The sequence below is a fragment of the Schistocerca serialis genome, chromosome 8 (assembly GCF_023864345.2).
Source record: "Schistocerca serialis cubense isolate TAMUIC-IGC-003099 chromosome 8, iqSchSeri2.2, whole genome shotgun sequence".
In the NCBI taxonomy this organism is placed as follows: Eukaryota; Metazoa; Arthropoda; class Insecta; order Orthoptera; family Acrididae; genus Schistocerca; species Schistocerca serialis.
The window spans coordinates 271843446-271862288 of record NC_064645.1 but is presented as its reverse complement, the minus strand read 5'-3'; the positions used below and the strand labels follow the sequence as shown (position 1 = coordinate 271862288).

Below are 18843 nucleotides of genomic sequence, written 5' to 3'. Positions count from 1 at the left end.
TAACGGACAAGTTTTCGGACCGGCCCTCAACCAAGTAGACTGGGAGAGTAACGTCTTACACGTCTGACCACCCATTAAACGTTGCTTGGTCTGGTTGTGAAAGCTACTGTTTACTGCGAAACTGCGTCTAACTTTGCGAAGTAGGAATTACTCACCGCCGGCCGGTGTGGCCGAGCTGTTCTAGGCGCTTCAGTCTGGAATCGCGCGACTGCTACGGTCGCAGGTTCGAATCCTGCCTCGGACATGGATGTGTGTGGTGTCCTTAGGTTAGTAAGATTTAAGTAGTTCTAAGTTCTAGGGGACTGATGACCTGAGATGTTAACTCCCTTAGTGCTCAGAGCCATTTTTGAATTACTCACGTTCCGATATGGGAGTGTAAAACTGCAAATATACAGTTCAAAGCCTGTACTCAGTAGTATACAGGCACCTGCTCTAATTCAGCCATCTAACGAACCCTTGAAAACTGACGAGACATCTGAAGCCCCCTTTACACAAGAGCGAATACAAGTGAACACAACCGAACGCGCTCTCGCAAACAATTCGCCAATGTTCATTACCGTTCGCTTGTACCTGTGAACAAGCGTTTACCCTAGACGGCACGGAAGAGAACACGGGATATCGAGTACTGCCTATGAACGCTAAGTTACTGGTTTTTGGTGCTGACAATCGGCAGGAGGAATATAACATTATACAGATTGAGGCATCTAAGACAAGCCGTTCAGGCATTCCAGAACGATTAAACATGTCGAGGTGTACTCTTCGCCAAGGTATAGCGAACAATAGTAGCGAATTTCCCGACGTTCGCAACTAAATTTTATCGTTTATAGTCGCCGAATTGCAACGCCGACTTTTTTCTTCCCAGGCATTTGAAAGAAACTTCTAAGAGATCTTGAACAAAATAACATGTATGACACTTCATCTCGTAGTATCAACATAACAGGGCTGCAAACCATCGTCCCCGCTTTCGGAAGAAGAGGTTCCTCAAACGTCTGTCCTAATGTACCACCGGCCGAAGTGGCCGTGCGGTTAAAGGCGCTGCAGTCTGGAACCGCAAGACCGCTACGGTCGCAGGTTCGAATCCTGCCTCGGGCATGGATGTTTGTGATGTCCTTAGGTTAGTTAGGTTTAACTAGTTCTAAGTTCTAGGGGACTAATGACCTCAGAAGTTGAGTCCCATAGTGCTCAGAGCCATTTGAACCTAATGTACCGAATTTAAGCAAACACTTAACGCGCCGTTATCTTGATACTGTTTAATCAAGTCCCAGACATTCCATATTATGTCGTCGAAGTTCCCTTAGAAGCTTCTTTCTAACGTGGGCCGGGCGGTGTGGCCGTGCGGTTCTAGGCGCTTCAGTCTGGAACCGCGTGACCGCTACGGTCACAGGTTCGAATCCTGCCTCGGGCATGGATGTGTGTGATGTCCTTAGGTTAGTTAGGTTTAAGTAGTTCTAAGTTCTAGGGGACTGATGACCACAGATGTTAAGTCCCATAGTGCTCAGAGCCATTTGAACCATTTTTCTAACGCGGAAAGAAAAAAAAAGTCGGTTTCGCAATTCGGGGACTGTAAGCGATAGATATTACTCGCGAACGTCGAGAAATTCGCCATAATGTCCGTTATTGGTTGGCAGAAACCGCAGCTCTATCTATTTACTCATTCTGGACTTATTGGAAGGGCTTATTTCAATAGTGGTACAAGTCCATTAATCGGGCAGGTAGGTTAGAAAATTTAAAAAGGGAAATGGATAGGTTAAAGTTGGATATAGTGGGAATTAGGGAAGTTCGGTGGCAGGAGGAACAAGACTTTTGGTCAGGTGATTACAGGGTTATAAATACAAAATCAAATAGGGGTAATGCAGGAGTAGGTTTAATAACGAATAAAAAAATAGGAGTGTGGGTTAGCTACTACAAACAGCATAGTGAACGCATTATTGTGGCCAAGATAGACACAAAGCCCATGCCTACTACAGTAGTACAAGTTTATATGCCAACTAACTCTGCAGATGATGAAGAAATTGATGAAATGTATGACGAGATAAAAGAAATTATTCAGGTAGTGAAGGGAGACGAAAATTTAATAGTCATGGGTGACTGGAATTCGTTAGTAGAAAAGGGAGAGAAGGAAACATAGTAGGTGAATATGGATTGGGGGGAGGAAATGAAAGAGGAAGCCGCCTTGTAGAATTTTGCACAGAGCATAACTTAATCATAGCTAACACTTGGTTCAAGAATCATGAAAGAAGGTTGTATACCTGGAAGAATCCTGGAGATACTAAAAGGTATCAGATAGATTATATAATGGTAAGACAGAGATTTAGGAAACAGGTTTTAAATTGTAAGACATTTCCAGGGGCAGATGTGGATTCTGACCACAATCTATTGGTTATGAACTGCAGATTGAAACTGAAGAAACCGCAAAAAGGCGGGAATTTAAGGAGATGGGACCTGGATAAACTGAAAGAACCAGAGGTTGTACAGAGTTTCAGGGAGAGCATAAGGGAACAATTGACAGGAATGGGGGAAAGAAATACAGTAGAAGAAGAATGGGTAGCTTTCAGGGATGAAGTAGTGAAGGCAGCAGAGGATCAAGTAGGTAAAAAGACGAGGGCTAATAGAAATCCTTGGGTAACAGAAGAAATACTGAATTTAATTGATGAAAGGAGAAAATATAAAAATGCAGTAAATGAAGCAGGCAAAAAGGAATACAAACGTCTCAAAAATGAGATCGACAGGAAGTGCAAAATGGCTAAGCAGGGATGTCTAGAGGACAAATGTAAGGATGTAGAGGCTTGTCTCACTAGGGGTAAGATAGATACTGCCTACAGGAAAATTAAAGAGACCTTTGGAGAGAAGAGAACCACTTGTATGAATACCAAGAGCTTAGATGGCAACCCAGTTCTAAGCAAAGAAGGGAAGGCAGAAAGGTGGAAGGAGTATATAGAGGGTTTATACAAGGGCGATGTACTTGAGGACAATATTATGGAAATGGAAGGGGATGTAGATGAAGATGAAATGGGAGATACTATACTGCGTGAAGAGTTTGACAGAGCACTGAAAGACCTGAGTCGAAACAAGGCCCCGGGAGTAGACAACATTCCATTAGAACTACTGATGGCCTTGGGAGAGCCAGTCATGACAAAACTCTACCATCTGGTGAGCAAGATGTATGAGACAGGCGAAATATCCACAGACTTCAAGAAGAATATAATAATTCCAATCCCAAAGAAAGCAGGTGTTGACAGATGTGAAAATTACCGAACAATCAGTTTAATAAGTCACAGCTGCAAAATACTAAAGCGAATTCTTTACAGACGAATGGAAAAACTGGTAGAACGGACCTCGGGGAAGATCAGTTTGGATTCCGTAGAAATGTTGGAACACGTGAGGCAATACTAACCTTACGACTTATCTTAGAAGAAAGATTAATAAAAGGCAAACCTACGTTTCTAGCATTTGTAGACTTAGAGAAAGCTTTTGACAACGTTAACTGGAATACTCTCTTTCAAATTCTGAAGGTGGCAGGGGTAAAATACAGGGAGCGAAAGGCTATTTACAATTTGTACAGAAACCAGATGGCAGTTATACGAGTCGAGGGGTATGAAAGGGAAGCAGTGGTTGGGAAAGGAGTGAGACAGGGTTGTAGCCTCTCCCCGATGTTGTTCAATCTGTATATTGAGCAAGCAGTAAAGGAAATAAAAGAAAAATTCGGAGTAGGTATTAAAATTCATGGAGAAGAAGTAAAAACTTTGAGGTTCGCCGATGACATTGTAATTCTGTCAGAGACAGCAAAGGACTTGGAAGAGCAGTTGAACGGAATGGACAGTGTCTTGAAAGGAGGATATAAGATGAACATCAACAAAAGCAAAACGAGTATAATGGAATGTAGTCAAATTAAATCGGGTGATGCTGAGTGGATTAGATTAGGAAATGAGACACTTAAAGTAGTAAAGGAGTTTTGCTATTTAGGGAGTGAAATAACTGATGATGGTCGAAGTAGAGAGGATATAAAATGTAGACTGGCAATGGCAAGGAAATCGTTTCTGAAGAAGAGAAATTTGTTAACATCGAATATAGATTTAAGTGTCAGGAAGTCGTTTCTGAAAGTATTTGTATGGAGTGTAGCCATGTATGGAAGTGAAACATGGACGATAACCAGTTTGGACAAGAAGAGAATAGAAGCTTTCGAAATGTGGTGCTACAGAAGAATGCTGAAGATAAGGTGGGTAGATCACGTAACTAATGAGGAGGTATTGAATAGGATTGGGGAGAAGAGAAGTTTGTGGCACAACTTGACTAGAAGAAGGGATCGGTTGGTAGGACATGTTTTGAGGCATCAAGGGATCACAAATTTAGCATTGGAGGGCAGCGTGGAGGGTAAAAATCGTAGAGGGAGACCTAGAGATCAATACACTAAGCAGATTCAGAAGGATGTAGGTTGCAGTAGGTACTGGGAGATGAAGAAGCTTGCACAGGATAGAGTAGCATGGAGAGCTGCATCAAACCAGTCTCAGGACTGAAGACCACAACAACAACAACAAGTCCATTACCTCCACTTTTCTGATTATAGTGCATCTGACATTAAGGGTCCAAACAAACAGAAAGAAAGGTTCATCTCTAACAAGAAGCCATATGCTTGAATATTTCTGGTATCTCAACTGCAGATTTTTCAGCGCTCATTTAACTTAAGGACTCTGTATGTTAAAATGAACAAAAATGGACTTGCACCACTATTGAAATAAGCCCTTCATTTGGGGTAGCGTGTCGTAGCTGCCTCACGCTGTATCGTTAGAGGCACGACGCAAAACGTTTGAAATTCAAGAGAGGATTATTTTGCGTGACGAGTGCACGTTTTTGACGAAGTAAGCACAGTGGGTAGCAAAGGAAAAATTTAGGTGTCTCATTTGTTACGTAAACATGGAACGCCTGGAGGTGGTGCTGCAATCGACACTGAACTGCAACTCCTGCTTTAGCTAGCATCAGTTCAAAACTTTGCACGTATATAGGTTGACACTTTTCGCGAACTTCGAATTGCAATTGAGGAGGAAATTAGAAAACAGAACACTAATTACCGACGAACACCATAAAATGAAGAAAGGCTAGCATTCACACTCTGGTTATTAGGACGGGTTACGTGTACGTTAGAGACTGTTTGTCATTTCAGTAGCTGTTATTTGCTTTCCGGTGTCTGCAGTGCCGTGTGCAAAGCATTTCCTGCTTTTTATTAAAGTAAGTGTAAGGAAAAGAATCTCAGCAAAATATGATTAATGAAACCTAAAATACTAGGTGTAGAAGTATGAAACCGGAATTTGTTTGCAATAATTACACGTCTGTGTTTGAAACTGATAAACAATATTTTATTCAAAATAATCTCCATTCCTATTTGTACATTTCTCCCACCTCTCCGGCAGGCTATGAATTCCACGCCAAAAAATTTCGTCTTTTGAAGCAAAACAGTCAGCGAGGCATTTTCGTACATTTTCATACTAATTGAAGCGTTGTTCAGCGATATCGTGTCCCAGTGATGCAAATAGACGTTAATCGGATGGAGCCAAGCGTGGACAACAAGCCGCATGCCCTAATATTTCCCAACTGAACATCTCGATCGTTTCCCTGACCCGTTTTGCTGTGCGTATGGGGCGTTATCATGGAGCAATATGACTTTGTGTTGCGTTTTTCCATATTCCGGTCGTTTTTACGTAATGCTCGATTCAAATCGATCATTTGCTGTTAGTAGCGATCAGTGTTAAATGTTTCAGTTGGTTTTAACAGCTCATAGTACATGACACCGTTCTGATACCAACAAACACAGAGCATTGTGTTCTTTCCAAAGGGATATGGTCTTCCACTGAATGTAGATGCTTTGCCTGGATTCACCCATGATTAACGGCGCTTAGGATTGTCAAAATACATCCATTTTTTATCACTTGTCACTATTCGATGAAGAAACAGCTTTCTCTTGTATCTGCCGAGCAGCATTTGACAAGTGGTCTTTCGATTTGCTTGCTGTCTTTCATTCAGTTCATGCGGAACCCATTTTCCCACTTTCTGCACCTTTTCCTATAGCTTTCCGCCGAAGAGAAACGGCTTTCTGCGCCTCATCCAATTGTTCCGCGAGTTCCTGTTGAGTCTCAGTACCAGATTCATTCAATAAGGCCTACAATTCGTTATCTTCGAACTTTTTCGGTGGTTTCCCGCGCTCGTCGTTTCTCACGTCAAAATCACCATTCTTAAATTGTTTGAACCATGAAAGATCTCTGTTGGATTCTTTCCATGTTAATTTCTTAAATCTGTTGTCATTTACAGCATACATTCCACTTCTGAATTTACTGTGGTGTTTCTGACTCCATCTGGGAGGAGACTGAGCAGTGGAACGTGTTACTTTTACACATAAACAAGAATGATCTGTCACACTACTACACTTTAAAACACAGTTTATATGTAGTTCATGTCACACGGTCTCATACGGAACCTACATGCGCTTTTTTTATATAGTGTACATGATAAGATACTGTCATCCCCCTTCCCTTCTGTGTGAAAGGATGAATGAGCAAATGTATTTCTAGTTGCATGCTTGATGGTAGCAGACAAGTCTGTCTGCTAGATAACAGTAGCACCAACGTCGGAACAGGTAGCTACGCTTTCCAAAAACAAAGAGGTTTCTATTCTTAGTATGGTCCTGTCCGTCCCTTGTCATGTTGGTATAGGAAGCTGCCTCTCTGGTCGCTTCCGTTTGAATCTGTGAAGCACCCTCGGTAGGGGCCCACGCCAGTTGGTCTGCGGCGAGCGTCTGAAGTGGTAAGATCTCTGGCTAAGCGCGTCTCTGCTAAGTCCGTAGGACAATGCATTTCTTAAGTTCAGCCTAACTGAAAATTTAATCATCTTTGTTTCAGGTTTAGATCTAAAATATCTTATGTTATCTTAAATTGCAACGCAGTGTAATTCGAGTGTGAAGTTCAGAATATCTCCCAGTAGTTGCTTTGTCACTACTTTGTGACTAAAGTGGAACCACGTGTTGATGATCCGTAACTCTAACTAAGATCATCAATCTTAAATGCGAATGTACGTGAGATTATAACGTCTCGTCTTGACAATATTTTTCAATATAGCAACTTTTCTTTATGTTCAACCCACGTGGAGTGTACTTTGTGAGGCCAGTACCACGTGCTTATATAATTGTTTGACCCATCAGGTTAATAGTATGATGACAGTAACCAGTTTGAAGTTTTTCTTTTCGATGTAATTTATTTTAATTCTCAAAATTATTGTGGAGTTACACTCTTTGTGTAAACCAAGTTGACCACGTGAAGCATGTGGTGTAATCATCAAAGTAGCCCTCAGCTATTCTTATCGAGAAGATTTCACAGACAATTAGTATTAATTTAGTATACCAGTGTGTGGTAATTTCATGATGGACAGGATTGCCCTACGACCGTAACTTCTTCGGGTGAAAATTGAATCAGTTGGTTGTGGTTAATTTCCTCTTGCATATGTTTCAACGTTCTTCGTGTGTTATTTTATGAATGCAGTGCTGTATGCAGTCTCCCAATCTTGGCTCCATATTTGATGTATTCCATAAGATTACAAACTCACATTTTCACAATCCTAAATAAGGCACCAGTTTAGTTACGAATCAAGTTTAATATGCTGAAATTTTAACGGTACAATGATCAATGTTAAAATAAATGTCTAAACATAAACCGATTTATTTCTTTTTATTTAAATTCTATTTTTATATATATATTACCAGTTGTCGTAAGATGACTATTAAAAGATTATAATTAATGTTAGTCTGGTTGGCAATTTGGTAAACTAGACTGGATACTTGGTGAAACAGTTGCTCAGTAATGCAAGGATAACTTCCCCAGATAGCTCACAGCTTTTAACCCTCTTTTATTATCTTGAATATCAGCACCGATTTCAGAACAACATAATGCATCAACATTACAACCACTCGAAATACTGTGTAGAGTATGTTCGCCGAAAGCTTCGACAAGCATTCGATGCGATTCTGCAGCAGTTTTCTGCAAATGGTAACAGAAAACCAGTGCCGTCCACAAATCGTAGTTAATAGGCACAAAACTCGACATCTTTACCGGTTTTCAACAGATACCGATGTTTGGAACTTGGGTTACTCTGTCTTGACTTTCGTCGTCAGCCGTTATAGGAACCAGATAGCGCTGCAGAAGCGGTCTCTCGGGCCCTACACTGACAGTTAGCACCATCTATAGGGTAATTCCGGTTTCATACTTCTACACCTGGTGTATATATGACGTGTCCCATAAGCCGCTTGATAACACCTGCTATACACTTTCTAAGAGGCCAGAATGCGAGATCACATAAAAACCATATTTATTAGTCATCAAAATTCTCGGACAGAACAGTGATTCATGAGGTATGTAATGACAGCTGCCACGAATGTTAGCAGCGACAATGATCATGTTTATCGTACATTTTTAATATTAATCAGCATAAAAGATACGGATTCGCACTTGCTTACTTGCAAAGACATTATTCTGCTTTGACTAAAAAGAACTGCAAAGTTTATGCTTATTTGCTCCTTTCCGGCCTGATGCAAGTAGCTACTGAATTTGTTGTCTTTCTCACGTCTCCGGTAGGACCTACGAGCGCTTCGCAGTTTTCTACCAATGATAGCCTTTTTCTTCGGCATTTGTGCTTAACATCTGGTGGATCCGAAAAGCTATATCTAAATTACTCTGCGATCAGCATTATATTCTGTTCGAACTACTCCATCGCTCCCACAACTGATGTCAACAATACAAGAAGACGGTGATGATGCTTGGTTTGCGGACGCTCAACTGCGTGGTCATCAGCGCCCGTACAAAGTCCCAATTGTTTCACAGTCCATTTTTTTTCCACAGTCCAATCTAGCCACAGTCAGGAAGGATGAGGATGATGACAACACAAACACCCAGTCCCCAGGCAGAGAAAATGCCCAACCCCTGCGGGAATCGAACCCAGGAGCCCGGGATCCAGAGGTAGCAATTGTAGCCACTAGACCACGAGGTGTGGACACAACAAAAGAAGACTTGACTGTACTGCTAGCGTGAAGTGGAGAGGACACGAACTTTAATTTTATTATTATTGACTTTCGGTACGTGCGCAGACAGCCATTTCAACAGGGAAATCTCAATTATGGCAATAAAAACGAGTAGACAACACAACTCCCAAACTCTGCGCGGAGAAAATCTCCGAGCTGGCCTGGGATCGAACCCTTGGCCTTTCTATCGGGAATTTGCCGCGCTGACCGGTCAGCTGCCGAGGCAGTCAAGGACGCAAACCTTCGTTTGGTGGTTGACCGAAAGACTGACACGAGCGGATACGAACCAACCACGACCGAATGCCTTTTCCCGAGCGGCTCTTGACAATGCTACGGCTAGAAATGGCGTCAGAGATTGGCCAGTGGTAGTCGGTGACGCCACTCAGGAAGAAAGGACTCCGCGGAGGCAAAGCACCACTTCGAAACGAAGTTCCAAAGTTGCTCGAGATAACCAAAATTAACGCGACAGCACAGCAACGAGTGCTTCAAAATGGTTCAAATGGCTCTAAGCATTATGGGACTTAACATCAGTCCCCTAGACTTATAACTACTTTACCTAACTAACCTAAGGACATCACACACATCCATGCCCGAGGCAGGATTCGAACCTGCGACCGTAGCAGCCGCGTGGTTCCGGACTGAAGCGCCTAGAACCGCTCGGCCACAGCGGCCGGCTGCATCGAGTGCAGTTATCTTAAATTCTGTCAGCAACAGAGCAAAGGGGGCGTAAGTCGTGGCAACCGAGCGGGCATAGGCGCTCGGCCTATCGGGAAGGAAACGCAGCAGCAGCAGCACAGCAGTCGTTGCGAAATCAGTGACGTCACGAGGCACAGCGGGTGACGACACAGCCTCCCACTCCGAGGCCCTCGTAAATGACAGGCCGCCGTGCGTACGTCATCCGTTGACCGTCACGTGACCCGCAAAGGCCGAGCTACCGAACTGCGCCAGTCGGTAGAGGTGGGCCAAACGGTTATTCTGGAGTAACCGTTATCACAGTTCCAGTTATTCTTTGATAACCGAATACTCCGAGGGGCTACAGTTAAATAACGACATACTTGGAATCCACCAGTTTAGTTATCAGAAATGGCAGGAATGTTGTATGAATCTTGTCATAACCTTAGCTTATTAACTCCGGGTACATTTTAGTTGATGTTAGAACGATTATTAGTGTTTCATATTATATGTTTGTAGGTTATCGGTCACTATTAGAAATATTATCTTCGCAGCTGTGACAGAAAGTACGCGGAACTTCGCCACAGCACTGTTTAAGTAAAATGTTAACAACGTGCGTTTTTAAGTATGAAGTAATATGTAAACTGAGTACTGTAGGTTAAATTCGAAGCTTCATTTCTTGTGCTGCTCACATAATAGAATAAAGTGTACAGCCTTGTAATACAACAAAAACTATACGTAATGTGACAGATTCGTTTACTCCTGTGCTGTAAAAGATAGTTCTATTGGGGAAAGTGTGAGTACGCTAATCCAAGTTTTATGTGAGATTTGGAAACTGCTCGATTTCTCCAGCTACAACATGTTTATAACATATGAAGACATGCAGATCGAAAGGGTTGACAGTATTACATTTCTGGGACTACAACTCGATAATAAATTCAGTTGGGAAGGGCATAGGGCCTACCACGTTTTCTCACTCTGTTATTTCATAAGGGAGCATATTCTGTGGTAACTCATCAAACGTAGCAAAAGTTTTTCGCATGTAAAAACGTGTAATAAAAATAGTTTGTGGTATAAATTCAAGAACATCATGTAGGAACCTATTCAAGGAACTTTGTATTCTAACCACTGCTTCCTAGTATATTTATTCCTTAATGAAATTTGTTACAAGTATTTCCAACCAATAGCTCAATACATAATATCAGTACTAGAAATAGGAACAGCAATCTACATAAAGACCTAAAATCACTTACCTTGGTTCAAAAGGGGTCCTATATTCAGGAACATGCATTTTCAATAAACTGCCAGCAAGTCAGCAACCATTAAAAACTTGGTTTCAGATAAAGCACGGTTTACAGTGTGTTTGAAAGACTTTATGATACAGAAGTGTCTGATTCCACCCATCATCAAAATGCCGGAAATGGCTATTTTAAGTGTGCCTATGACGTCACTACATACACATGGCAACAAACACGAAGATACATATAAATAATACAGTAACATCTCCACCAAAAATACAATCAAACCAACGGGACAACTGCGGGAAGTTGGGTGTTTTACGGTGAGGACAAGCTAGTAAAAAAAACACACCATGATCCCAAAACACAAAATGAAGAACAAAAAGAAAAAAAAATACAGCATTCTGCTACACCAACAAAAATCTGCAGGAATCGGACACTTCTGCCTAGCCAGATCTCCAATGAGTTGACGGGAAAGCGTAGTACGATCTTCGAACAACAGATGGCGCGAGACACATTAGACAGTTATTGAAATAACTGCCTGTATCAGAGGAACGGTTATCGCAGTAACCGTTATTTCTCAGTAACCGGTTATTTCTATCAGTTACGTTATTTTTTACCACCACCACCAGTCGGCCTAAAGTCGCCGTCGCAGTGGCGCCGGTAGCGGTGCATTCCGCCGACGACCGACATCGGCCGGAGACGGCCGATCTTTTCAAATCAATACGCCACTACGTGCGCGGTCATACTATAGCCGGTCCTATCTCCCGTGTGTACTGACTTCGGACGATAATCGTGAAATTCAAATCAGTTTGTTTTCTTCGGTCAAATCGTCCGACGTTCACGCACACGAAATGCAGAGCGTGAGAAACTCGTTTAGTTTAGTCCAAGAAAGAATGAGTTTATGGCATCATGAAGATGAAAATATCATAATCGGGATATCGTCCGGAATCTACAGTCTGAAATCGCAGCTTTATTCGAAACTCAAATAGACAAACACTTTACCGGAAATTTTAGGCATATATTACGACCTCAAAAATTAATTTGTTCACATGAAGAGGGTGGCGTATTTCATATGCTTATAGCTACTGTACTCGATCTACAAATTATTACTACTGCCTACTGGTGTTTTATGCCAGGAGGGTAGTGATACTGTTAATGTGAAGTGGTTTGCAAATGTCCGTCAGCACAAATTTAAATAAATACAGCTAAACGGGTTGTCTATAACCCACTTTTCAAGGTCATCACAAATTATCTCAAATATGTAACGGAATGTTTCTTCTGTCATGCCATATATTCGTAAAACCTGTCTGGTCATTCCGATAACTGAGGACAGAGTGTATAGTACTCGCCACGTTCTTTGCGAGTCAGGAAAGCTCATTCACATGCATTCAGCGTCTCTTTAATAGCAAAAGCCCCATATGCAGCACTCGCATCCACACACAGAGGAGTCGTATCCACCCACACTAAGAGGTTAAAATCAAAGCTACTTCATTAATAGAATACGTTCTAACCTAACCTAACCTCTTGACCCTCCTAAAAACTGACGGAGGAGACAACTAGTCTGCATTTGAGAACTTTTTGTCAGACGATCTGTTGACAGGAGGTGTTCTTGAATCAATTTTTTACGTTGATTCTAGAAATAACTACCGTTTTTGTACTATCACTTCAGGTTTTTACACAAAATAAGAAGTAATATTTTGACTTCTGTGTCCACAAATATATTCTAACACCATTTCACACAATGTGACCTTTTCATCAAAACACGTTTAAAAAAATTAAATAGATTTAAAAAATACTCCTCAGAACTCCCCTAATGCAGGCCGTTGCGACCGAGCGGTTCTAGGCGCTTTAGTCCGGAACCGAGCTGCTGCTGCGGTCGCAGGTTCGAATCTGGATGTGTGTGATGTCCTTAGGTTAGTTACGTTTAAATAGTACTAAGTCTAGGGGACTGATAACCTCAGATGTGAAGTCCCATAGTGCTTAGAGCCATTTGAACCATTTCAACTCCCCTAATTTGTTTCTCGACTACCTTGTATAAACACAAGAAGTCAACAGTGTTCGAATCCTGCCTCGGGCATGGATGTTTGTGATGTCCTTAGGTTAGTTAGGTTTAACTAGTTCTAAGTTCTAGGGGCCATAGTGCTCAGAGCCATTTTTTTCAACAGTGTTCCACAAATTTTTAAACTTTCTCTTGTTTGACTTCCTTGCAGATCCTTACATATGATGACTGTCCCTCCCCAACAACCGAAAGTAGTCGGCCAACACAGCTGTTGTTATGTGCCGCTGCTAGCTCCTCTTAATGTTTCTGTGAAAATGTTCAGTCTGCTCTTCAATAGAACGTCCAAAATTTCCGGAAAGTAGTCGATATGTGAGTATAGAAAGCAGACTTTCACACTCATTTAAAAACCCATCTTCTTGAAATTTTACAACTTTTTTCAATAATGGCCTTGTAATTCGGATCTTTGTTATACCGTACAAAGTTCTGTTACTAATCCGAAGACAGTCATGTATCTTTTTCTCTTTTCTTCATTGTCTTCTCAGAATCTTCATTCTTCGTCAATATCTTAATTTGAGACAAAAAAATTCCAGCTTTCAACTTGTGTCATGTGGTGAAGGGAAATTCCTTGGAAAGGTTCTTGATGCAGGATCCATCCTGTGGTAGAGCCTTTACAAATTACTTCATCAAGCCCAGTTTTATTTTCAGAGGTGGAAGCAAGACTTTTCTTTGTTCTACAAGTGGTTCGTGCAGGGTACTTTTAGTTACAGGTGCAAAATTTCATTTTAAAATAAGCATGATAAGCCTTTCACACAAAGTGTGATTCTCAAAATGTTACAGAAAAAATTTAGATTCTTCACACTTGCGTGTTGACATAGTAGTAACTATGAACACTAGGCGAAGTGTTTTATTAATACTGTCTTAAACAAACAGAATAATCACAATATAGCACTGGTAATCCAAGCCTGAGAGCCAAGCAACACTTTCAGGGTCACACAACAACTAGCATCAACAGGTGTAACATCCTAAAGGTATACAGGGCAGTACTGAGAAATTTCCGTCCAACAATGCGCATAACCTATTGACACTGCAATATATCTTTAAAGTCAAACAGGGGCGAAACTGTACGTGATAGGAAAACACTGAAAACAGATTTGGAATCAGAGTAAGAGGTTGAGGTAGTATCACACATTAGTTTTCAGTTATCTGATACCACGCAGATTAGAGAGATCGGACGCACTATGACAATGCTGTCGGCCGATGTTATCGGGCGACCTCTGGCGACGGTGTCTGACGACAGCTGTCGGTGCCACTGTGAATGCAGCCTAAGCGACAAGACCTACGAACCTTGTACGAGAAAATCTGCATTTCTGGTTGATTCAACATTTTTTAATTGTTTATTTAATGCAAGTTTACGAACTGCGTATTCTATTAGATGTGCAAATTCGTTCCAAAATAAATTTTCAAATAAACAATACTTTAAAATAGCTTGTGCCTAGGTACAGTTTACTGTTGTGTTGACACACTGGATCAACTGCGACAATATATTCCAGGCGTTGATATTTAGTGAAGTTCGTTATCCTTCCACTCTGTGGTACTTGTGAACACTAGTGGAATATATAATCAGCAAATTTTGTGTTACTTCGTTTTGAGTTTTTGTGTTGAAGGACAAGATACATTTAAAGACGTACATGCAGAATTAGTAATAAAGTCTGTACCGTACGTTTGCCGTACGACCCAAACCCTGCGGATGCCCACGTGTCGTCTGTAGCAGCTGTATATGGAGCTGACGCAACTTGCTTTCGCGGCGGGAGCAGTCGCTTCACTGACATCCTTGCAGAACCCTTCCACACCTCCTTGCTCCCCCCCCCCCCTTCTCCCCTCCCACCACAAGGTCATCGAGCACGGCCCGCCGTGTAGCCGCGCGGTTTGAGGCGCCTTGTCACGGTCCAGCTCCCCACGTCGGAGGTTCGAGTCCTCTCTCGGGCATGGGTGCGTGTGTGTTGTCCATAGCGTAAGTTAGTTTGAGTTAGATTAAGTAGTGCGTAAGCTTAGGATCCGGTGACCTCTGCAATTTGGTCCCATAAGACCTTACCACAGATTTACAAAAAGTTTCATCGAGCACGTCGCTCTAGCTGTGGCAAAATACAGGGTGATTCAAAAAGAATACCACAACTTTAAAAATGTGTATTTAATGAAAGAAACATAATATAACCTTCTGTTATACATCATTACAAAGAGTATTTAAAAAGGTTTTTTTTCACTCAAAAACAAGTTCAGAGATGTTCAATATGGCCCCCTCCAGACACTCGAGCAATATCAACCCGATACTCCAACTCGTTCCACACTCTCTGTAGCATATCAGATGTAACAGTTTGGATAGCTGCTGTTATTTCTCGTCTCAAATCATCAATGAAGGCTGGGAGAGGTGGCCGAAACACCATATCCTTAACATACCCCCATAAGAAAAAATCGCAGGGGGTAAGATCAGGGCTTCTTGGAGGCCAGTGATGAAGTGCTCTGTCACGGGCTGCCTGGCGGCCGATCCATCGCCTCGGGTAGTTGACGTTCAGGTAGTTACGGACAGATAAGTGCCAATGTGGTTGATTGTGGAATTTGCAGCTCTCTGCTAGCTCTGCGAGTCGATTTTCCTGGGCTGCGAACAAATGCTTGCTGGATGCGTGCTACATTTTCATCACTCGTTCTCGGCCGTCCAGAACTTTTCCCTTTGCACAAACACCCATTCTCTGTACACTGTTTATACCAACGTTTAATACACCACCTATCAGGAGGTTTAACACCATAATTCGTTCGAAATGCACGCTGAACAACTGTCGTCGATTCACTTCTGCCGTACTCAATAACACAAAAGCTTTCTGTTGAGCGGTCGCCATCTTAGCATCAACTGACGTTGACGCCTAGTCAACAGCGCCTCAAGCGAACAAATGTACAACTAAATGAAACTTTATAGCTCCCTTAATTCGCCGACAGATAGTGCTTAGCTCTGCCTTTTGTCGTTGCAGAGTTTTAAATTCCTAAAGTTGTGGTATTCTTTTTGAATCACCCTGTATTCTGTAATTTATGACGCAGGGCATGAAGAATACAGAAATGTTTTAGTGAAAGGTAACGTCTGGAAAGCTATAGCACAAGAGTTAAATAAAACAAGTATGTATATTCAACCAATTATTTACTGACAAATAGATCTGTATGTGAACTAACAATTATTATATGAAGATGTTAAAAAGGCAACAGCATATACGTTTCGTCTTACAGAAATCGTTATTTACAATCCATTGTTATTCACAACCCATTGTTAACTGCTGCCTCTTGCCACGCCACAGAACCGTATTCACTGGAGAAAAAAATCTTTAAGTTTGTCTCTAATTTAAAAACAATTGCTGTTTAGAAATACTCCAAAACGAGAAAAGCTATGCATGTTGTTTTGGCTGGTTGCTTCGTTAAAACTATAGCTATAAAATGTAATACCATTTTCTTCAAGATAACCGTCTCGTAGCAAATTGTGTAAACAACACGCCGACAAAACGAAGTCGTCAGCCACTTCAGGCGCTACAGCAATAGGACTATAAAATACCGTAAATACTTGGCTTAGTAGCCCAAAGGCGTTTTCTGACACTCGAAGAGCACGGCATAATCTATAATTATAGATCTGTTTGTCTCGATGTGATGCAGCAACTCTTCTGGAATAAGGTTTCACCATACAATCACTGAGAGCAAACGCTTCATCTCCTATCAGATAATGTGGTACTATCACATTTGTGCCTGGCAAACATTTTGGTAGAGGTATATTAAACTCCTTTGCGGCTATTTTCTTGCCCATAGCCGATTTCTGAAATATACCGTTATCAGACACTTTTCCGTAAGCGCCGACATCAGCGCTAATGAATTTACAATTTGCGTCCACAATAGCCAGCAGAACAATTGAAAAAAAAATCTTTGTAATTAAAAAACAGAGATCCACTTTTCTCTGGTGCCCTTATGTGAACATGTTTTCCATCTATAGCGCCTACTATATAATTAGGTATATTGCATTTAAGCCAAAATTCTTCTTCAATACGTCTGAAATCTGATCCAGTAGAAGGTGGCGTCAACATGAGCAGCAGCCTTATTCTTAATATCTTCAAAACATTTTTAACAACTCTTGATATGTAAGATGGTGATATACGATAGGCAAATGATAAAGACGGGTAACTTTCGCCTGTGGCCAAGAATCTGAAACAAACGAAACCATACAGCTAATATAATTTCCATTTACAGATGATGACTTTAAGAAGATGTGGAAATTTTTACCAGAGGTTCAAGAAGGAAAGCAAATTAGAAACGGGCTCTGCTGCCTCAAAAAATTCAAAAACAAAAAGGCACGAACAGCTATCGTTCCTTGATAGTGTTGCACAACACAGATCTGGAGGAACAAATATTACATTGACATCAACACAGACAATACAAGAAAGCCAAGAAGACAGTGGAGATCGAACTCAACTGGACCTTTCGGCATCACAGGAAGAAGATACGGCAGAAACACATACAATAGGAAGTAGTGGTGAAACATCTGTGGTAACAAACGAAGAACGTTATGTGCCAGCATGGAAAAGAAAACGCAGTAAGGTCGTAGTAATGATGATACAATATTAAAAATGTGGAAAGAAAGGGACGAAATTAGGCAAAATTAACTAAAAACGTTTATGGAACACAAAGATGATGATATTTACTATATTTATTTTTCCGTCACATCAGCACAGTTGTAAGGAGTTTACCTCCAGTTTATAAGGCAGAAGCCAAAAGAAAAATTAGTATGATCGTTTCTGATCATGAAATAATGGGTGCACAGTGCAACACACATCAGCCAAGTGATAACAGCAGCCCTTCAACCTCCACAACCCTCTCACAGTCTTGGAACTGCAGCACAATCTAATAATGTATAACATTTTGTGGGCTTACCTCAGCGCCAAATATAATTTTTCTTCTGCACTTATTGCGTTTCCTAGGCACTGTGGCATTATGTCATATTGAATAAAACCGAGCACGAAATTAAACTGTCGTTTATTTAAACGGCAGTAGCTCCTGAAGATATTTTCATCACCTAACAAATGTCTTTTTATCAGTGCTGTGTAACTACCTTCAGCAGTTCTACTTTTATATAAAGGCATTACCAGCTTTCGTCTTTTCCTGGAGTGCAACAAAAAATGTCATCGTCTTCCTCTTCTACATCTACATCTACATCTATACTCCGCGAGCCACCTTACGGTGTGTGGCGGAAGGTACTTATTGTACCACTATCTGATTCCAACAACAGCGCAATAACAGCGCTGGTGTTAACAGACATCTCGCCTCGCGCAGTTGTTCCCGCCCCGGCAACTGCATAGCTTGTCTGTCGCTGCGTTCCGCAACGCACCGACTGCAGGCGGCAGCGTTGCCATCGGTCTTCTGCAGCCGCTGTCGCCGTGTTCGGAATCGCACCTACTGTGACTCGCAGAACTGCCGACCTTGCCATGAGAATACTGTGGCACGAACACCGCTACAACACGGCCCGCTGCTTCTCCTGACAGGGCAGCACGTTAATAAATGTCGACCTGGGGAGTGGCTGAACCACGGCTCTGAATAGCGCCGCAGATGCTACGCACACACTCAGCCTGGGATCACGCGAGGCGGGGTGTTGCCGCGGCGGAAGTTTTTCAGTAAACCGTTCAGTTTTTGAGTAAATAAAAACCACGTTTCTTCGATTCGCGTGTGATCTGCGCTATGAAATCTCCTGAGGAAACCAGTCGGCAATTCTTTTTTTTTAAATCCTTTCGCATCTTACAGTCCCACATCGTAGCTCAATAATGAACTGGCCCACTTATCGTTATGTCTCGTAGATACTG

The 18843-nt window shown here is 41.7% G+C and overlaps 1 protein-coding gene across 1 annotated transcript in view; it reads right to left on the bottom strand.

Annotated features, from left to right (window-relative positions):
• LOC126417180 (ankyrin-3-like) overlaps positions 1 to 14777 on the bottom strand; it is a 112918-nt gene extending 98141 nt beyond the window's left edge. Inside the window, exon 1 of the mRNA XM_050085082.1 lies at positions 14688 to 14777. The gene's annotated coding sequence lies outside the window, so the exon portion shown is untranslated. The remainder of the gene's footprint in view (positions 1 to 14687) is intronic.
• Between the last annotated feature and the right edge of the window lie 4066 nt (positions 14778 to 18843).